General features: G+C 35.8%; 1 protein-coding gene across 1 annotated transcript in view; it reads left to right on the forward strand.

Moving 5' to 3' along the window:
* The window catches only part of Babam2 (BRISC and BRCA1 A complex member 2), a 392,625-nt gene that overhangs the window by 90,693 nt on the left and 281,168 nt on the right, over window positions 1-20,764 (forward strand). The window lies entirely within an intron of this gene.

A 20,764-nucleotide genomic window follows, 5' to 3' on the forward strand; every position in this document is an offset into this window, starting at 1 on the left:
TATATATTTTGATGTTGAGATGTGAGTATAGAATGGTTATATTTAAAAAAAAAAATCTTAACTGATCTTATAGCATTTTCCAAGCTAGAAGTGGAAGCAGCTTTGCAGTAAGCTCATAATATTTTTGAAAACTAATTTTAAAGTCAACACTACAAACTCTAGTAGATTTTCTTTATTACTTTATATTATATATGCTAATAATTCATTTATCAAACCGTTTAATTCAATCCTAATTGAATATTAGAATGACACTAGGCCATGGAGATGAGGCCTGGGCTCTGCGCTAGCAATGTTCCTTGGATAGTAGGGAAGAGACAGATACAGAAGAGTGTGAGACAATCATGCAGATGCAACACTTACTACATAGAGGAGGGAGCAGTCATTTTGTTTTGATAGTAATCATGGAAAAATTTTAACAAAAAACATGAAAATCATCCACATGAGTTTAGAAGTATTTTTCAGGGCCTCTTAGAGTTGATTTTTGATTTAAGAGGTTGTTATTTGTAGAGCTTTTTTGCTGTTTGTACTTTTGCTCTTGCTTCAAGTCTTAAGATTTGATTGATTGAAAAGGCGCTCCTGCAGTGTAAGTTAGTGTGTTAGTGGTTATTCGTCTACTGAATCCTGTTCTATCTGTTGTCGTACTGTTTGGGGTGTAATATTATGAATAAGGCGTAGACTTATTGGTGTCCTCCTTTACTAATGCAAAAGCATACAAATCAACAAAAGACATTTGAGAAAACTCCTATCCTTGGGTATTGATTGTACACTGTATGTCCATTGTGTAATGTGGGATTTCGCTTCAAGGAGGCTAAATTTTAGGGGGAAAGATACAGATACATAAAAAAAAAATAAACATAGATATTATGTAATTAAATGTTGGAATAATTGCTACAAAGTGCTATGGGATAGTTGAGTAGTGTTTTAACATATACTATATGACGCAAAAAGAAAGGATGCTCAATAAAGAGGCAGAGGCTTCATTATAATGAGAAATAGAAATTATTATAGGTTGGAATTATGGGATTAAAATCACTTTGAAGAAGTTGGAATTTGTGCTGAGCCCTAAGTGATGGGCGGGTCATGCTCTAACACCCAGTTGCTTCTCTCACCTTGTCTCCTTCCACTGTGCTTCTTTCTGACTCCTCTCTAGCCACACAGGCCTCCAGACATTTTAAGCATGGCTACCTTAGGGCCTATCATTAGGAGATATCCAGTTCCATTTACTGCCTGAAACTCTTGTTCCAGTTATCTGAATGGCTGTTCCCATCCTTTCTTTAAATGTCATTATATTAGAGAGGCCACCCCCAATGTCTTTGTATAAAATGGTAGCTTCTTCCCATTATTCTCCAACATTTATCATATTCTATTTTCTTCATTGCAGTTATCACTGTTTGATGATGTTTATTTATTTATTTATTTGGATGTGGGGCCTCGTAGGAGGCAGTTAGATCACTGGGGCTCTTTCCTTGAAGGGAACTTTGGGATGGTAGTCTATCTGTATCTCTTTGCTTCCTGGTTCCCATAAGATGAGCAGGTTTGCTCTACCACAAGCTCCCCTCCATGATGTGTTCTGCATTACCACAAGCCCCATGTGAGGGCCAAAAGACCATGATCTAAAACCTCTGAAACCATATAAGCTATTTATCTCAGGTATTCTGTCACAGTGATGGAAAGCTAACATATTTGGTGCCTGTCTCTGCTGGAGTGACCAACTGCCCGGCTTTGCCTGGGACTAAGGGTTTTGTGAGATGCAGGGCATTCAATGTTAAAAATGGGACAGTCACAGGCAGACTGGGATAGTAGATCACCTTGTCTCTTTACTGTAGTGACAGCTTCATTAGAGAATGGATTGGTTTTGCTCACTGCTAGTAATCAGAATGGTTATGGTATGCCTGGTATGTTAAGGGGCAAACATGTATTTATTAGATGAACATGTTTCCTTTCAAGTTCTGTCTTCCTTAAAGGACTTGCTGGTTTTTAAGAAAGAAAAATATACTTCAGATTAAAATTTCAAAACAGGAGCAAAAAATTTAATGTTGGAAAAATTAGGGGGATAGAAATCAGCTCACATAACCTCCAAAGCAATGATTTTTGGCCTCTGTTTTGCAACACCCTGTGGTAAGTTCAGCTGCTTCAAAAGGCATTTTGAAATTCTTTCCCCCCAAATAATGATAATTCATTTTAATTCAAAATAAACTTGCATCAAGGAGGAAGGGTGGATTATAATTTAAATGAGAAGAGCATGTTGCAATCTCACTATGAGATTGGAAACCACTGCTACCTGAATTTCTAGTTTGAAGACAATAAGGGCTATTTAGTGTTCAGGACAAATTCTTCAGGGTAGTGCCACTGCAGCTACTACTCACTGGTGGATTGAGTCTTCCTTGACTCTTCTCTGCTTGCATGAAGTGTGAGTGTACTGACACCGTCTCACTTTTCCTCCTCTGCTCTTTACTGTGCTATCTACATCAAGACACCCTTTGAATGAATTCTTGCAAAGTAGTTCCCATCCCCTGTATACATGAAATATATGCTACAACTGTACTAAGCTGAAATTGACTGACTGCATGTCACACTATTGAAAAATGCCATCCAGACATGTGGTACTCCTATTCCCCAGACACTTCCAAGTGTCTTGGCCTACAACACATTTTAAAATAGAATGCTTTCTCATTTTTCAAATTCATTTTTCATGCCTTATTTGAGATCTAGAAAAGACTTATCTTTGGTCTTAAGCTGAATATAGTGCTCAAGACAGATAAGAGAACTGCAGCCTCGAGTATAAGCACTGGGATGGGGGCGCATGCATTAGGGTCCTATGGGAACACAGAGAGGAGCGCTTTACCACAGCCTGCCTGTTTACTAAGCATGAGGGCCTTAGAAACATTCTGGTTATTTGTACATAGCATGTATTTTAGTGTGTACTATTAATGAATAACATAACATACGGAGGAATGAGTACACAAATCACAAGTATATGCTGTGATTTCCAAAAGTGTATATCGTTTTCTTTCCCAAAAGTAACACATCCATGCAACTAGGTCCTTGATCAAGAAAGAGACTATTTCCAGCTTTGGGAGGCCCCCACTCATACCCACTTCCATCTATTTGATCTCCCTGCCTCAGAGGAAATGCTATGTTGACTTATATTACTATTATTAATTTTACGTCTTTTTGATCTTTATACATATGGAATCAAACAGATGTACTTGTGTGTCTGGCTTCTTTCATTTAACAATAATATTCCATTGTATGAACATACCACAGTTTATTTATTCATCCATTCTACCTTGACTGACATTTGGGTTATATTCTGTATTTTTGCTGTTGTGAATAGTACTACTGGGAACATTTTTGTTCATGTCTTGGTGACTATTTGTATGCATTTCTGTGGGGATTTGTGGAGTGGAGAACTTGCCAGGCACACATGGTATAGAGGATAAGTCAGTTTGAGGTGTCTCAAGTTAGGTCCAGCCAGAATACTAATCATACTGGTAACTGGAATAGGGAAAATTGAATATAGAGAATTATTGACTATTTAAAGGACTAACAGAACTAACTTCAAAGAATGAAGATGAGCAGTGTACAGAGTAGCAGTACCTAAGAAGTATTGTTAGAAGTTAGTTAAAAGTCCACTAATTCTCAAGAGATTGCTTAGTAGATCATTTCTCAGTTAAAAAAAAAATTTCTAACTTGAAACATGTTTTCAACATATTACCTGGTTAGTTAATTCATGTATAGTTAGGATAATACTCATTTTTCAAAGTCATTGTTTATTTGCAGAAAGTGTTCTATAATGCTTTAATGCTAAAAAAAAAAAAAAGAAAAGAAAAATCTTATCATTTATGTCCATAAAAGCAATATAATTTTAGGGTCAAAATCCCAATGAATTCTTTTATCTTCTTCTCTGAGGATATTCCTATATATAACATACCAATAGGCTGTATTTAGAATGGTGTTCACTATCAGATTTTCAATATTATTTTGCTGTTTATCCTATTGTTCTGTTCATATTAATATTGACTTGGTTCCCTTCAAGACATAAATGCTTTAACAAAAGGCAATTGGCAGATAATTGAGCTCTAATGGTTTGTGTTTTTATTCTCAAGGATAATCTCTATTTAATAAAGGTCGTCTATTGATCATAAAAAAAAAAAAAAGAATCAACTTGGAAGACCCATTCTCCAACCTCAACTCCGCTCCCTGCCCCAAGACTAAGATTTCCATCTCCTTATTGGAGGGGGTATGGTTGCAGCCCCCTGGAAGATGGGGACCCTCATTGGGGAGCTGGGAGCCAGAGCTGGTGCTGGTGGCCTACTGGATGCTAGTAGCATGGGGCTGTTGAGTAGAAGTGAGTTGTATAGAGAAATAGGCTGGAGGGTGGGGACTGCTGGTGTCAGCATGCTTCTGGCAACTTCACCCAAAAGTACCCCAGCTCCAGTGTGAGAAGTTCTTTTCTCTGCTGTGACTTGCACTGTCCCTACATCACATGGCAAGCTAGACATTATACCAGGTGGCAAAGGAAAATGTTTACAGGGTCCAGCCCCAGTTTTATAAACAGGTTAAAGAAGGGTGGATTGAGAAGACGAGAATCAATAAATGAGTAAGCAACCCAAGTGGTAATGCCAAACTTATTTTCCAGTTTAGTATTTTCCTCTCTTAAACCCACCTAAGGAGTTCTTAACTTTGGATAATGTATTATTCAATTCTGTAGTTCTCTTTGGTTCTTTTCTATAGGTTTTCAATTCTCTGGTGAATTTCTTTTATCTTTTTACTTATATTCTATACAGTTTCTTCATTGTCTTGCATATCTTAACCATGTTCTTTTTTCAAGTCTTTATGAGCTGATTCTAATATCTGGACCACACTTGGATCTGTTTGTTTTGCTTGCTTTTGTTTTTAGTTATCAGTCACATGGTTCTGTATTTGGTATTTCAAGTAGTTTTAAATAAATGTCAGGTATTCCAGTTAAAAAATCCAGAGATTGGGCTGAGAATGTAGCTCAGTGTGAAGCCCTGGGTTTGGTCCCCCACACCAGAAAAACAAACAAACAAAAAAACCACTCCAAAACAAAACAAAAAAAAATTACAGAGGCTCAAGGATGCCAGTTTCTTCTGGAAAGAGGGTTCATTATTCTCTATGATAGGCACACAGACTGATCATCTCCTCCAGACCCGTACTTTGCTAGTTGAGACTGTTTTATGGCTTTGTTAAGGCCACGCCTGTTCCTGAAGGAGCACTCCAGGGGTTATTGGGAGCCTGGAATGGTCAGTGTTGGCCCATAACACATCTTAAAACAGAATGCCGTGCTATTTATCAAATATTTGAACACATAAGTAGTGTGGATCTTCACCCTCATGGAATCCAGATTCTAAATTTTGTCTTGCAAAATAGCTGTGTTCTGCTTTTCAGATGCGTTTTCTTAAATTTTAGCCTCTCGTCTTGGACTGTGCCAGAATTCATCAAAGTCTTGAGGGCAACTGGCTGCATGTTTGAGGTCTCTCAATACTCTGCCAACAGTTCCCATGGTTTTTTTGAGCCTCAGCAGCAGCTCTGTGACTGGATGTGGTCTAGATTCCCAGCTTCCCTGCTGTGCCCAGAATTTGCAAATATTCATAGGGTGAAAGCAGCTTCAGAAGTCAGCTTCTCGGAGGTTCTCTCCATACTGGATTTTCTGACCCTCTAGTTCTTATTGTTTCTGCTGAGAGCAGATGCCTTCCAATTGATTTCTGTATTTTATGTTGCTTTTGAGTTGTTCTTATTAAGAGTGCTGGTCTTTACAAAGCTGCTGTATCCCCATAGCAGCATGTTATTTGTATTGTATTTGGAAAGCATATGATTTTTATCCTTTACTTTCAAAGCAAAAGTACAAAAGTCTTTAGTGAACCATAAAATCCCATATACTTTTTTGATAAGAATACAGAATCAATCAGAATAAGTAATTAATAAAATGTTTGATGCTAATAAAAATGGCCTCTAAAATTAATTAATAAAAATTACACAGCATTCCGTAACTACTGCTTCTTAAGAAAGCCTAGATTTTCCTTTAAGGCAAAATTGGCTTTAAAGGATAATGGCTATTCCAGCAGATGACTTTCTGGGACTACTATGAATTCCAAGGCCATTCTTGTCAAGCTCATACTGTCCTAAGTTCTTCAAGAAGTTGTGAAAGATCACTACTAATTAATCTCAGTTATTGAGTGTTTACTGCATCCCAGGAATGTGCTTAATATATAATATATATTACTTCAATCTTCATTACACTTCTTGAAATATGTATTACTTCTCTTCTTTTAAGAAAAGGAGACTGGGGGCTGGGGATGTGGTTCAAGCGGTAGCGCTTGCCTGGCATGCGTGCGGCCTGGGTTCGATCCTCAGCACCACATACAAACGAAGATGTTGTGTCCGCCAAAAACTAAAAAAAATAAATAAATAAATATTAAAAAAAAAAAAAGAAAAGGAGATTGAAGCTTGGAGAGGTTAAGAAAAGCACTTAAGATCATATAATTAATAAATGAGTGTCTGAACCCTTAGTGCACACTTTTTTCGTTTTGAGACAGTTTATCCCTATGTTGCCATCTGGTCATCCACCTCTGTTTTCTGAGTCCTGGGGCCACACACCACCACACTCAGCCCTCCTTCTCACTGCTACCTCTAGTGCCTTCAGTGTTTTCTTTGTCTGAGAATCTGGCTCAAGGGAGAATGCAGGAAGCTCATTAGTGTTTTGTTTTCTGATGTTTAATCAAATCAATGTCCATTCAATCAATAAATATTTATTGAACATCTAAAAAAAACACCCTGGATTTTTAAGCTTCAGTAGATTTTCCTAGTGTAGAATAAGAATTTTATTTAGATGGGGTAACTCTGGTTCTCTTAGTCAGATGCAGCTTGTAATCAAAGGATACATCAAAAAATGACCCAAGAGAATATGAGAGAATTACTAGAAATTTTGATGGAAAATTGGCTTATGTATTGATAAATTAAAAACTCTTACTTGTATTTCCACCATCGTCTATTTTAACTTATCAGTCATGGAAGCATTTTATGAAGTGGGAAGGAAGTCGATGTTATTCTTTTTTAAAAAATGTGCTTCCTAAAGGGAGGCAGTGGAAGGCTTCTGATTTAAAAATGATGATTTATGATTTCATCTATTTTTCCAAAATTGTTGCTATTATAGCCAATTGTGGATTAAGGAGAAGATTATTAATATGCATACACACATATAATTTTGAAAGCATGTGGTATAAACAAGGCTTTTAAAAGCATAGTTGTAGAAAAACAGAACATCTTGAAAGTACAAACAAGGTACATTTAAAATGTTCACACTCATAAGACAAATGATAAAAAGGCAAACCAAGTTATTTTTTGAAATCCAATGGCAAATATAACATTTAGCAGATGTTGCCAGTTTTGATTTACATGACTGAATTTGTAAAATATGCCTTTGGGAAAATGAGGCACTGAGTTGAGTATAAACCATTGCAGTTCAAGAATATGCTTATCTAGAGGAGTTCTATAATGATTGGTTGGGGAGATGATCCTTTACCTTTGGTTGGTCCTCTGTTTTTGTCATCCTCTCATTATTATTTCCTATTCTCTCCACCATTCCCTTGGAAGAGCTGGATTTTTAAGTTATAATAATGTGGGTTTTTTTTTTTTGGGGGGGGGGGTACTGGGAATTGAACCCAGAGGTGCTTAACCACAGAGCCACACCACCAGGTGCTTCCCCCCCACCCCCACCTTTTTGAGACAGGGTTTCCCTAAGTTGCTGAGGCTGGCTTTAAACTTTCAATCCTCCGGCCTCAGCCTCTTGAGCTATTGTGATTATAGGTGTGCACCACCATGCTCAGTGTATTTTCATTTTTAACATCATGTAAAATGCAAAGACGTATGGAGAAATACAACTTCATTTAGAGATGAGTGTTACCCTTTTAGCTTACTTCCACTCAATGCTTTTCTGTGTCCTGCCCATGCACTTTTCAATGTATTTTTACTTGGTGGATTACCATAGCATTTCTCCTAGATATTACAGATTCACCTGAAGCATCTTTTAAAATTGGATTCTATCCTTTTGTCCTGCCCCTGATTGTTAGTACCTCCTCAGGAATGTAAAAAATTTATCTCAAACCAGCCCTTTCTCTTAAATATTGTTACTCATAGAAAACAATGAGCACCATTTAACACTGTTGACTTAGTAAAATGGTGGAAACTTGTGAATTTGTAACCCTATTGTCCCTTACTGTGAATAAGTAATAGTTGGCTATGGTTAATAACTTACTGACAAGCCATCTATTAATTCATCATTTTAAGTCTAATGTCTGTGAACAGAGATTTTGCTGGTGTTCCTCTCTAGAGAAAAGTGCAAGTGTTACTAAACTAACGTCAGAATTGTTTCTGGTTAACTTGTTAGCATTGAGTAATAGAGGAAGAACTACTTTTCAGGAAGATTTTGTTTTAATTGGAGAAACTGGACGCAAACATTAAAAGAGAAATGTTGTACAAGTTGTAGTACAGTGTATTGTCACAGTACAGTCACACACCTTGCTACTGATTGCTTATCTTTTAGTCTTCTCTGTAATTCCAAGAGCATTTTGAAGACTGAGACTCTTGTATTACTGATCTTTGCTTTTCCTGATACCTCTGATAGCAGGTACCAGTAAGTACACACTAAGGTTTTGTATTTTAATGAACGAATGTATTTAGTACCACATCAGTGGTGCAGGAATCCTGCTAAAGTCATGATTGTTGAGCCTTGGGTGATTTGAGGCTTTATGGAAGAAAAAGGGTTTTAGCTGGGTCTTCAAGCAGGAGTAGGATTTAGAAGATGAAGAGAGGAGAGACAGACAGTAGGCAGGGGGACAAGCTTCAGAGAAGGATGGCATGTTGGAAGCACTGAGCAAACCAGTTTGCTTAGAGTAGAGTTTGCTGTCATAGGCAAGCACTAGAAAGTACAGTTATAGAGGTAAGTCGAGGCAGATTCTGAGAGGTTTGGAATACAAAGCTAAGGGATTATTAATTGATAGTTTATGCTGTGATTTTAAGAAACTATTCCAGACATGGGTTTTGTTTTCCGTTTTTCCTTCCTAATATGGTTTACCAGCATGTTAAAGCTTTTGTGAGCTGCTCATGAGCTGAGGATCATATTTTTCCCATTAGGGTATTGAAGATTCCAGGAATTTTTGATGGTATGACTTTTTAGCCAACTACCGTTAGGTGTATGTGTAGAAATAATAGTATAATAGTTTTTCAAAGTCAATTATTATGCATTTTTTTAAATGTACATTTGATTATTGATTATATTTCCTTAAGATGTCTAAATTCTCCACTTGCTTCCAGGTTGGTCGTATAACTAGCTTGTTCTGTGTGCTTTTGGTAAATAGGGTCTTATAAGAGAAGGGCTACTTTAAAAACATTTAAAAAAAATTAATTTATTTTTATTTATATATGACAGCAGAATGCATTACAATTTGTATTAGACATATAGAGCACAATTTTTCATATCTCTGGTTGTATACAAAGTATATTTACACAATTTATGTCTTTATACATGTACTTTGGATAATAATGATCATCACATTCCACCATCATTTATAACCCCATGCCCCCTCCCTTCCCCTCCCATCGCTCTGCCCTGTCTAGAGTTCCTGTATTCCTACCATGCTCCCCCCTCCACCCCGCTACCCCATTATGAGTCAGTCACCTTATATCAGAGAAAACATTCAGCATTTGTCTTTTTGGGATTGGCTTACTTCACTTAGCATTATCTTCAGTATCTACAGTTTAGCTATTGTGAATTGTGCTGCTATAAACATTGATATGGCTTTGTCCCTGTAGTATGCTGTTTTTAAGTCATTTGGGTATAGACTGAGGGTAGAGAGAGCTGGGTCAAATGGTGGTTTCATTCCCAGTTTTCCAATAAGTCTCCATACTGCTTTCCATATTGGCCACACCAATTTGCAGTCCCACCAGCAATGTATGAGTGTACCTTTTTTCCCACATCCTTGCCAACACTAATTGTTGTTTGTTTTCATAATAGCTGCCATTCTGACTGGACTGAGATGAAATCTTAGAGTGGTTTTGATTTGCATTCTCTAATTGCTAGTGATGATGAACATTTTTTCATATATTTGTTGATTGATTATACATCATCTTCTGAGAAGTGTCGTTCAGGTCCTTGGCCCATTTATTGATTGGGTTATTTTTTTTTTTGGTGTTTAGTTTTTGAGTTCTTTATATACCCTAGAAATTACTGCTCTATCTGATGTGTGAGGGGTAAAAATTTGCTCCCAGGATGTAGGCTCTCTATTCACCTCCCAGATTGTTTCTTTTGCTGAGAAGAAAAATTTTAGTTTGATTCCATCCCATTTATTGATTCTTGATTTTAATTCTTGCACCACAGGAGTCTTATTAATGAAGTTGGGGCCTAATCTCACATGATGGAGATTAGAGCCTACTTTTTCTTTTATTAGACTCTGGATCTCTGGTTTTATTCCTAAGTCCTTGATCCATTTGGAGTTGAGTTTTGTGCATGGTGAGAGATAAGGGTTTAATTTCATTTTGTTGCATATGCATTTCCAGTTTTTCTAGCACCATTTATTAGTTTTAGAACTTTCGGTTTTAGATTTATAGAATTATTGCAAACATAGTACAGAGAGTTCTTGTGTAGCCCACATCCAGTTTCCTTTATTTCTACTTTCTTTGATTACTGTGATACATTAGTGACAAATAATGAACAGTATTGACACATTTTTATTAATTGAGTCCAGATTTTATCCATACTTTCTTAGTTTTTCTCTTATGTTCTTTATTGGTTCCAGGATCCCATATAGAATGCACGTTACATTTAGTCCTCATGTCTGTTTGGGCCTCTCTTAGTTGTGACAGTTTCTCACACTTTTCTTGTTTTTGATGACCTTGACAGTTTTGAGAAGTAGCTGGTCAGATTTTAATTGAATGCCCCTCAGCTGGAATTTGTCTGGTGCATTTCTCATGGTTTGACTGTGGCTATGGGCTTTTGGTTGGAAGACCTCAAAGTTACAATGCCGTTTTCATCATATGATGTCAAGGGTACACACTATCAATGTGAATTTTTACTGTTGATATTAACCTTGATCACTTTTCCTGAGGGACTATACTGTTTGAAAGGGAGTCATCTCACACAGCTTCTATTTAGAATGTGGCGAGTTAAGTTCTCTCTCTTTGAAGGAAAAGTTATCTATAATAAATTATTTGAAATTCTTCCACATGGAATATTTGTTTATTCTCCTTTGTTTTTCAATCTTTTTTATATCAGTGTCTACTTATAGTTATTTATTTTGTGTTTTATAATCCAAACCTATGTTGTTGATTTTATTACTCAAAATTTTCCAGTTTTGGCCTATTGTTACAGTTAGATTTTTGTTGTTGTTGTTGTTGTGTGGCCTGCTTTGCTTTGCTTTACTTACCACCCTTCTCCCCTGCCTCACTCTCTCCCTTCCTTCCTTCTTTTCTTTTCTGAGTACTTTCTTACTTCTGGTGCTGTGAGGTACTGTAGGCTCATCTACTGTAATATTACCTGACCCAGTCCTGGAATCAACCATTTCTCCAAGGAGTCCTGCTTTTTTTTTTTTTTTTTAATTGAAGAAAGATATTAGAAACCAAGATCCATGCTGTAGGTATGCTTGCTGCTACTGGGGTGTGATTGCTTTTGGGTCCTCTCAGCTAACAGAACAAAGAAGTGTGTGTGTGATACACACACACACACACACACACACGCATATATATATTCATATATACAACCATCTATATATATATATTATATGGATTTATCCAATTCCAATCTTCTACCACATGGATTGTTCTAGGATTATTTTAAGATCCAACTTGTTTAAGTGCTAGTCTCTGCTGTTTGTAATATTATTGCCGTCTTTTCATAGATTTGCTGATTCCTCCTACAAACATGTATCAAAGCCTTGTACTAGCTGATAGGGATGCAAAGATGAGTGACTCATTGATGTAATCACAGTTTCTTCGTTACCTGTTTATTGAACACCTCTCATATTTTAGGCACAGTGCTCCATTATCACAGTTCAGTGGTGGAGGAAATCAGGCTATTGATGGTTATAAGGCAGAATGTAACTGTGATATAAACTAGAAAAGGAAGGTCATAACAAAATTCAGATGGAGAAGAAATTACTTCTGGAAGGGAAATCACATGATGAGTTGTAGTAGTTGGAACTTTTTGGGATAGTATTGGCATAAAATGCACCCATATTGGTTCACATAATAGAAAAGAACCAGTTTACATCTAGCTTGGCGCATGACTAATTTTAAGGCTCTAACATTGACATCTGGGACTTGCTCTGCCTTCTGCTCATGCTGGCATTGTTCTCAGTCTCATCATAGCATTTCCCAGGATCTTTAGGCCAACATCATAGGTGAAGAAGACAAAGTCTTAGAATTGGGACTCATGTGGGTCATTGTATTCATGAACATTGTTGCTCTGGGGGTAGAATGTTCTGATTAGCTTAGTTTTGTGCATGTGTTCCATTCTTTTCATAGTTATTAGTTTTGTGATTATTAAGTTGTACATCTTTATTTTGTAAACATCTATATGCCTGTTATGTTTTATAAAATAATGGATATATTCTCACATATGAAAATTAATCATTGTAATTCTTCAGGTTCAGGAAGTTCAGTTGATCCTAAACAGGTTACCTTTAGAGCAATTCACACTAGATACAACATGGCAAAATTACAAAAACAAAATACAACCATAAAATATCTGAAAACAGCCAGAGGAGACAAAAGGCAGCCACTAGATTGTTAGCTGGCTTCTTAACAGCAGCAAATGGGAGACAGAAGTCATTTTAAAAATAACTTCAATGATAAGAGAAAACAACTCGCACTTAAAATTCTATATCTAGCAAAAATATCCTTAAAGAATTTAAGTGAAATAAATACAAATTCAGGTAAACAAGAGTTTGTTATCAGCAAATTTTTATTAATTCTTCAGGGAGAAGAAGAAAAGCCAGTTGGAGGGTCAGAGATGCAGAAAGAATGAGAAGCAACAAGATATAATTAAGGGAGATAGCTGTAAAGATGGCATAAATTTGTACATCATTCAGAGGGCATTTTAGTTAGAGTTGTTTTATACATTTTAGTGGGTGTATATTACATTCCCAATATACTTCATGTAGGCATGAAATACAATAACTTTTTTCTTGTGTTTTCTGACTTGGGAATGGAGAAGTGGGTGACTGGGGTGGGGAAAAAAAGACTTTTAAACTTGGTTTTACAAGCAGATAATTGAAGATTGACCATGTCTGCCATCCTACCTACCTTTCTTTTCTTTTCTTTTTTTTTGTAGTACAAGGGATTGAACCCAAGGATGCTCTACCACCTCCCCCTGCTCCCCTCCACCATCAGGGTCATAAGTCTGTTTTTTATTTTTGGAGACAGGGTCTCACTAAGTTGCCCAAGGCTGGCCTCAGGCTTTTGATTCTCCTGCCTTAGCCTCCAAAGCCCTTGGAGTTACAGGTGAATGCCACTGAGCATTCTACTCTCTGTTCTTGTATGCTGCATATAGTCTTATGATTTTTTCATGAGGACATCTGGAATATATTGATGGCTGAGTCCTATCTCCCAAAGATTTGGATTTAGTTACTTAGTCTCGGGGAGAGAGACTGGGCAATGGCTGTTTTTGGAGGGCCAATAGTAGTATATAACCAGAGTTGAGAACCACAGGTAGTGAAAATAGTATGGGTGAAGTATAGATGATTCTAATCTGTTTATGGGATACCGGATGCTGGTGGTTATACTGCTCAAGGCACTTAGTATCTGTGCCTTATTGATAAGACTGATAATATTTGTACCTTTCTCACAAGGCTTTTGTGAGGAATGAAGAAGATAACATTTGAATGAAAAAAAAAAATGGAAACAAAAAGAAGTTTGGAGACCAAAACGACCAAGGGCAACACATAATCATAACAAGAAAGAGCTCAGCGAATGTCTGTGTGTACAGAGAAGTCTTCTAGTTCTCCTTTATAATGGAAGCAACTTATTTTGATTTTTAATCTTATATTTAATCTATTAATACAAATGAGTTGTTGTACTTACTAAAAGTTTTTGGTTGGGGATTATTATGCTGTACTTGAGTTAGCTGCGGGGATGGGAACATTAACAAAGAAAAAGGAGTCTTAAAATTTTGAACTTGGTTCTAATAAATGCTGTCTCCAACATTTTAAAAGACAAAAACCTTAGCCATTAAAAAACATTTTTCAGAGAAATTATCTGCATCCGACTTAGAATTTTATGCCAAATTGCAGCCCCCACAAAAGCTTTGGAGAGCCAAGATATTCAAACCTGCGAAGTGAAGTGCCAGCTCTACCCTTACACTGTTCTGATGTAATCCTTTAACCACAGAGTGGTTTGTAGCCTAGCACTGACAATGACTCAGGAGACCCTGTATACATTTAACAAAATGTTTTAAAGTTGTTGAGATTTGAAAATACCATAGAAGTACAATATTATTATAAGCAAAACATTTAACACATTTACTGCATTTTCTTGAATGTGTTTCAAGAACATTTATGAAGAAACCAGATTGAAAAGTAAAAAGCCTGAATTATTATAGAATTTTAAAAAGAAGGGCAACTAATTACTTAGAGTATCTAAAGTAGTCTATCAGAGATCTTCCGTCACTTTTTAAAATTAAAGGAGTCCTTTAGGATATTAAAATATTGATTTGTAAGAGGAGTGAGTGATATAACAATTACATATAATTGGTATATATAAAGGTACATTTAAAAAAAAAACTATTTGTTAATTTGGAGATGCTTACAGCTAACATGTTTAGCTTAGCCAGTCCCTATGTGAATGATTTAAAAATAGCAAAATTTATCCCAATGGTATTTGATTTTAATTTAAAAACATATTTGTTGTATTAAAAGTATAAAGTAACAATTCATTTTAGTTTCAACCTCTACCTCACTACTAATCCTAATCCCAAATTCACTAAATCTACTCTTTAAATAAAAAATACTTTATAGTCAGGAAAAAAAATGTTTATTATTTCAAAGTGAGTTTGTTATATTTATACTGATATATTGAACTGAATAGAAATGATTTTGGAATTAGCTATATATTTATGATATATATGTATTTTTCCAGTATCAGATAAGTGGTAACAGTAATTTTCAAACTTTTTAAACAATTGAGATGTTGTTTATTGAATTAATGACTAATTTCCTGAAGAGAGACCAGATACATTTATTACTTTTCTTCCTTTTTAAAAATTTATAACTATAAAAATGGAACTGTAAACTTTTATGTTAATTTTGCAACATTCCCTATGAGAAAATTTTTGTTTTCTAAGAAAACAATGTTATGTGTTTATAAGATTTAGAATAAAGGATTAATGAATGTTTTGAGAATTAAGGAATTATTTAGCCAGATTGAAGACTTTAGGTTAGTATAGTGACAGAGCTTTTTAAAAAATTTGTTTAAATTAGTTATACATGACAGTGGAATGCATTTTGATACCTTGTATACAAATGGAGCTCAACTTCTCATTCCTCTGGCTATACATGGTGCAGAGTCACATCAATAGTGTATTCATACATGTATATAGGGTAATAATGTCATTCTCATTCCACCATCCTTTCCATCCCCATAGTACCACCCTTCCCCTCACTCCCCTCTGCACAATTCAAAGTTCCTTCATTCTTCCCTCACCCCCGACACTGTGGAGATTAGCAGCATCCTCTTATCAGAGAAAACATTGGACAGCCTTTGGGATTTTGGAATTGGTTTATTTCACGTAGCATGATAATCTCTAGTTCCATCCATTTACCTGCAAATGCCATCATTTCATTATTCTTTAAGGCTGAGTAATATTCCATTGTGTATATGTACCACATTTTTTATATTCATTCATCTGTTGAAGTGTATCTAGATTGGTTCCATAGTTGAGCTATTGCGAATTGAGTTGCTGTAAATACTGATGTGGCTATGTCACTGTAGTATGTATTTAAGTACTTTGTATATAAACCGAGGAGTTGGATAGCTGGGTCAAATGGTAGTTCCATTCCAAGTTTTCTGAAGAATCTCCATACTGCTTTCCATAGTGGTTGCACCAATTTGCAACGTATGAGTGTACCTTTTTCCCCACATCCTCGCCGACACTTTTTATTGCTCGTATTCTTCATAATGTGACAGAGCTTCTTTAACATTTTAGCATCATGCCATGTCTGTAAGTTTGTAATTAGCCATTTTTAGAAATCTAAGCATAATGCTCTGTTATAATTTTTATAAATCAAATTAACTACAACTATTATATATCTTCATTTGAAAAAGCTTCCTCTTTTGGAGATTTTTAAAATCATGTTTAAAAGAAGGAAGTGTTGTGTATGAAACCCCATGGACCTGTCACCTGGTTTCAGTAATTGTCAAGTTATAGTTTTGTTTCATCTGTACTCCTGTCCACTTGCTGCCTAAGATAGTATTTTGAAGCAAATCCTAAAATTATGCTATGTAATCTATAATCTGTAAATATTTCAGTGTGTTACTCAAAACAATAAGTAATCTTTTTAAAAGCATAACCAAAATACAATTATCTTTTTTTTTCTTTTCTTGGTACTGGGGATTGAACTCAGGGGGACTTGACCACAGAGCCATATCCCCAGCCCTATTTTGTATTTTATTGAGAGACAGGGTCTCACTGAGTTGCTTAATGCCTCACTTTTGCTGAGGCTGGCTTTGAACTTGCGATCTTCCTACCTCAACCTCCTGAGCCTCTGGGATTACAGGCGTGCACCACCACCGCACTATTATCTTGTTTAAAAAAATTTAATAGCAATTCCCTAGCATCATCAAGTGACCATTGTTTGGATTTCTAATAGTTTGAATTAAGGTCTATGCATTGTGATTGTTATATTTTTAAAGTCTCTTTTAATTTATAGGTTTTCTATATCTTCTTTTTTTCTTTACAATTTATGGTTGAAGAAATAGGGTCAGTTGTTCTATAAAATACCAGAGATGCCATTTTGCTAATTGTGTTCTAATGGCATAGTTTTTAAGACACTATGTCCCAGATATCTTTCATCTTCATTCACCTAGTACATAGTCACAAACCAAAAATAACTCTTGGCCTCACTCCACCCATAATATTTTGAATTTTTGAAACAGCTGGGATAAGGACTGTGTGATTTATTTATTTATTAAAAATATTTTTAGTTGTCAATGGGCCTTAATTTTATTTATCTGTATGGGTTCTGAGAACCAAACCCAGTGCCTTGCACATGCTAGGCAGGTGCTTTACCACTTTGCCACCACCCCAGCCCCTGCATGCTTTATTTTATATATGAGCCATAAAGGCATCTTTTGTTTGTATTTAGACACTGTTATAACTGAATTAGAATTTGTAGTAATACTAGTTATGTCAAAATGAGATGAATATGCATATAGGAAGTAGAAAAGAACTATCCAAAGCAACAGAAGGGCTGTAAGATCCAGTTTCTTGGAATCATTTATTTCAAGGACAGGTAGCAGCTGTATTCACTTAAATCCCCTGAATGATATCACTCATTTTAAAAAGGGCAGTATTATATATTCTTATAATAATGACCTTGATTCATCCGGATAGGTTAATTATATTAAATATGTTTTATTTTAAACAATAACAATAGCAACTAGAGAGTTGGTATTTTGGCACTTGAAGGATTAAAGAATTAGATACCTAGGTTGAAACATAACAGTGTTATGGTTAATCTATAATTTCTGTTAATAATGTATGTAATGTTAACTTTTTAAAGATGAGAATCATATATAAAATTACAAAAGTTCTACTTTATCAATGAAATAAGGTATGCTGATTAATTAAATATTCATACTCATAAAAATGTACTGTATATGCTATACTTGAATCAACATTTTAAACATAATTGAATTTTGATAAAATACCCTTTGCCCTAAAAATAGAACATAATTTGATCTTTGATCATCTTCTTTGATGATTCAGAAGCATTTAAGGAATTGTTTGTTGCATTAGGATTATTATAACTAACCTTAATTATCATTGTATTGTAGCTGCATAGCAGTTGATTAATGCAGAATCCCAAAGTAATGTTAGATAGCTTGAGTGAGAGTCACAGAATCACTTAAAGAGACCTAACAGGAACTAGTATTCATGTATATATTTATGTTTGGCTGCATATGTAGACTTATGTTTACCTGTGTACATAGGTATACATATTACTGTTACATTTATAATGTATATTGTTAAACATACACATATATATTGACTTGTGACATGTGCAGCCATTACCACTACTAAGGAAGCTGCAAATGGAAGGAATTTGATCAGAATTTACCAAGAGGAAATTGGCTCCAAAATATAACGATTTTGGCTGGAGAAGATAGTGATCCTGGCACAGTATACTCTCTATTTCCTTGTGAGAGCTCCAAGATTAAAAGAATTAGCTACATGGAGGCAGATGCTTGGTAGTTTTCTGGAAGCACAATTATAAGGTTTATGAAAAACAGGAAGATCAACATCTCATGCAGGTTTTTTGAACTGAGAACTGATTTTATGTGCTATTTTGTATCCCATAGACTTTGTCTTTTGAGCCATGATAATTGTACTTTGTTTTTGTATCTGTTTTTTTTAAAAGCATTCTTATTTTAAGTGTGCTAGCCTTTGAAAAGAAATTATATTTTAGAATGCATGTGAGATACTATGTTTCAGACTGTTCAAACTTTTAGTGATTGATAACTGTAATTAGTCATATTTCAATATTGCACTTTTAGAATTACTGTGTAGTTTTCTTTTGTCTACTTCTGTTCATAACCATCAGATAAATTTTGACTCCCAATAGCCAGTATCTTTATTGACCCTGTATAATTTTGGGATCCTTTAATATACCTAATTTAGTTTATATTGAAGTGTACTGATGATCAGTTGAAAAATAATTTGAGTCCCCATGTTTTAGTCTTTAATGTCTGACATAGTATTTTGTAAAAAATGAATCAGATATTGTCCCTGTTATCAGATATTTTTATAGTTAACCAGAAAAGCAGTCATTACTTACGTGTATTAGTAGGTACATTGAATCAGAGAACTTTCTTTTTATCTTTAATTTTCAGGGACTGAAGAACTCTAACTGCTGTCTCTGCTGCATTTTGCTTATGTGACACTGATAAACACCTGATGCATGTAGCATACATGAAGGAGCCATGGAAGGAACTAAACAATCTCTTTAGGAAATGCCTTAAAGTCTTAATTCAGAGGTTACAAACAGATGTTTGAAGGAGCCAGTCAAATCAAACAAATGAGTGAAAAAGCCAGATATAAAATAGCCAGAATTAGTGGGGATTGTGACCTACTGAAGTGTGTATGCCTTGTCTAAAGATTTTCAAATAAAAATTTTGTGTGGGTCAAAGAAAGCATGTCTGCAGGCCGAGGCTGCCAATTTGCAAATGCTCCATAATTCCTTAATATTATTGGCACCATCACAAAAACCTTGGAGAGAAAAGATGATATTTAAAATTAAATGCAAATAAATATGTCCAATTTAAGAATGATCACACCATTTAGAAGGGTGTTTGGTGCTTTATCCTGGGTCATAGATGACTTGAAATCAAGGGTGAAGGGATCCTAGGAGGAACTTGGAAGATATTACAGATCTAGGCACATAAGGGAGTCAAGCTTAGTAAAATTCATTGCGGTAGGAGAAATAAAAAATGAGCACAAATGACATAGGCTCTCTATTGTTGAATTTTGTCTAGTCTGTTTCCCCTCCCCCATCTAGGGGCAGCTCTGGATTCTAGGTGTTAATCATTGTTAGAAGTAGGTCAGACGTCTCAGGGACATTCTCATACTTCCCAGGAAACATGGTGGCAACCAGTGGAAAGCTCTAGTGAGGGTGGGGGGATTGGTTATCGTTAACTCATTGGATCTTCAGTGGAAGGTCTAATGAGTTTGTGTGAAATTATTTTGACCTTTAATCACAAGGAGAGTATCTGTCAAAAAGATGGTTAATTTTTTTAGGATTCAGCCTTGCTGTCTAATCATGCCTAATCATGCCTCCAAAAATCACAACACAGATTCTTTAAGGCCAAGGAGTAGATCATACCCCAGGCTCTTTGAATCAGGGTTTCCAAGGGTAGGACCTGTGAATAGGCATTTTTAAGGTGCTTTCACAGTTGTTTTTGGGATAGCCAGTTCTGGAGGTGGAAAGGTTCATATACTTGCTGCAAGATTGCATTCTGGCAAGCTTCTGTTGAGGGATTTTTTTTTTTTATGTTGTATTGATTGAGAAGAGGAACCCTATTCCGTTTGATGGCAGTGGGTTAGTGGTGATAGAAATTGGTAGGGCTTTGTAAAGGCTCCTGAAGCACATCATTGGATGAGGCATATCCTTGTGATGACTTGTGAAAACATTGGAATGGATGCTTTTCTTCATTTGACTGTGAGGGTACCAGTTTTGAAAGAACTGGGAAGGATTGGCTTTGGGGCTGGAGAGGTCTGATGAAGTGAAAGTAGATGGAATAGGGACGGATTGCTAAGTTGATATATGGTTCAAGGCAGCAGGCACTGTGGCCACTTTGTGGGGGTCCATTTTAAATCTCTCTGGAAAGAGAAAGTATGTGCAGAAGATGTAAAGGTTTACTGGTCTAAGGCTCACATTCCCAGCTTGGAATGGAACCAGAATTCAGGTGACTGCTTGCACATGCTGAACAAGTGAAGGAAAGGTAACAATGTCTCCTTTAAGGGACCTCGAAGCTT

This window comes from Callospermophilus lateralis, chromosome 14 (assembly GCF_048772815.1).
Source record: "Callospermophilus lateralis isolate mCalLat2 chromosome 14, mCalLat2.hap1, whole genome shotgun sequence".
Taxonomy (NCBI): Eukaryota; Metazoa; Chordata; class Mammalia; order Rodentia; family Sciuridae; genus Callospermophilus; species Callospermophilus lateralis.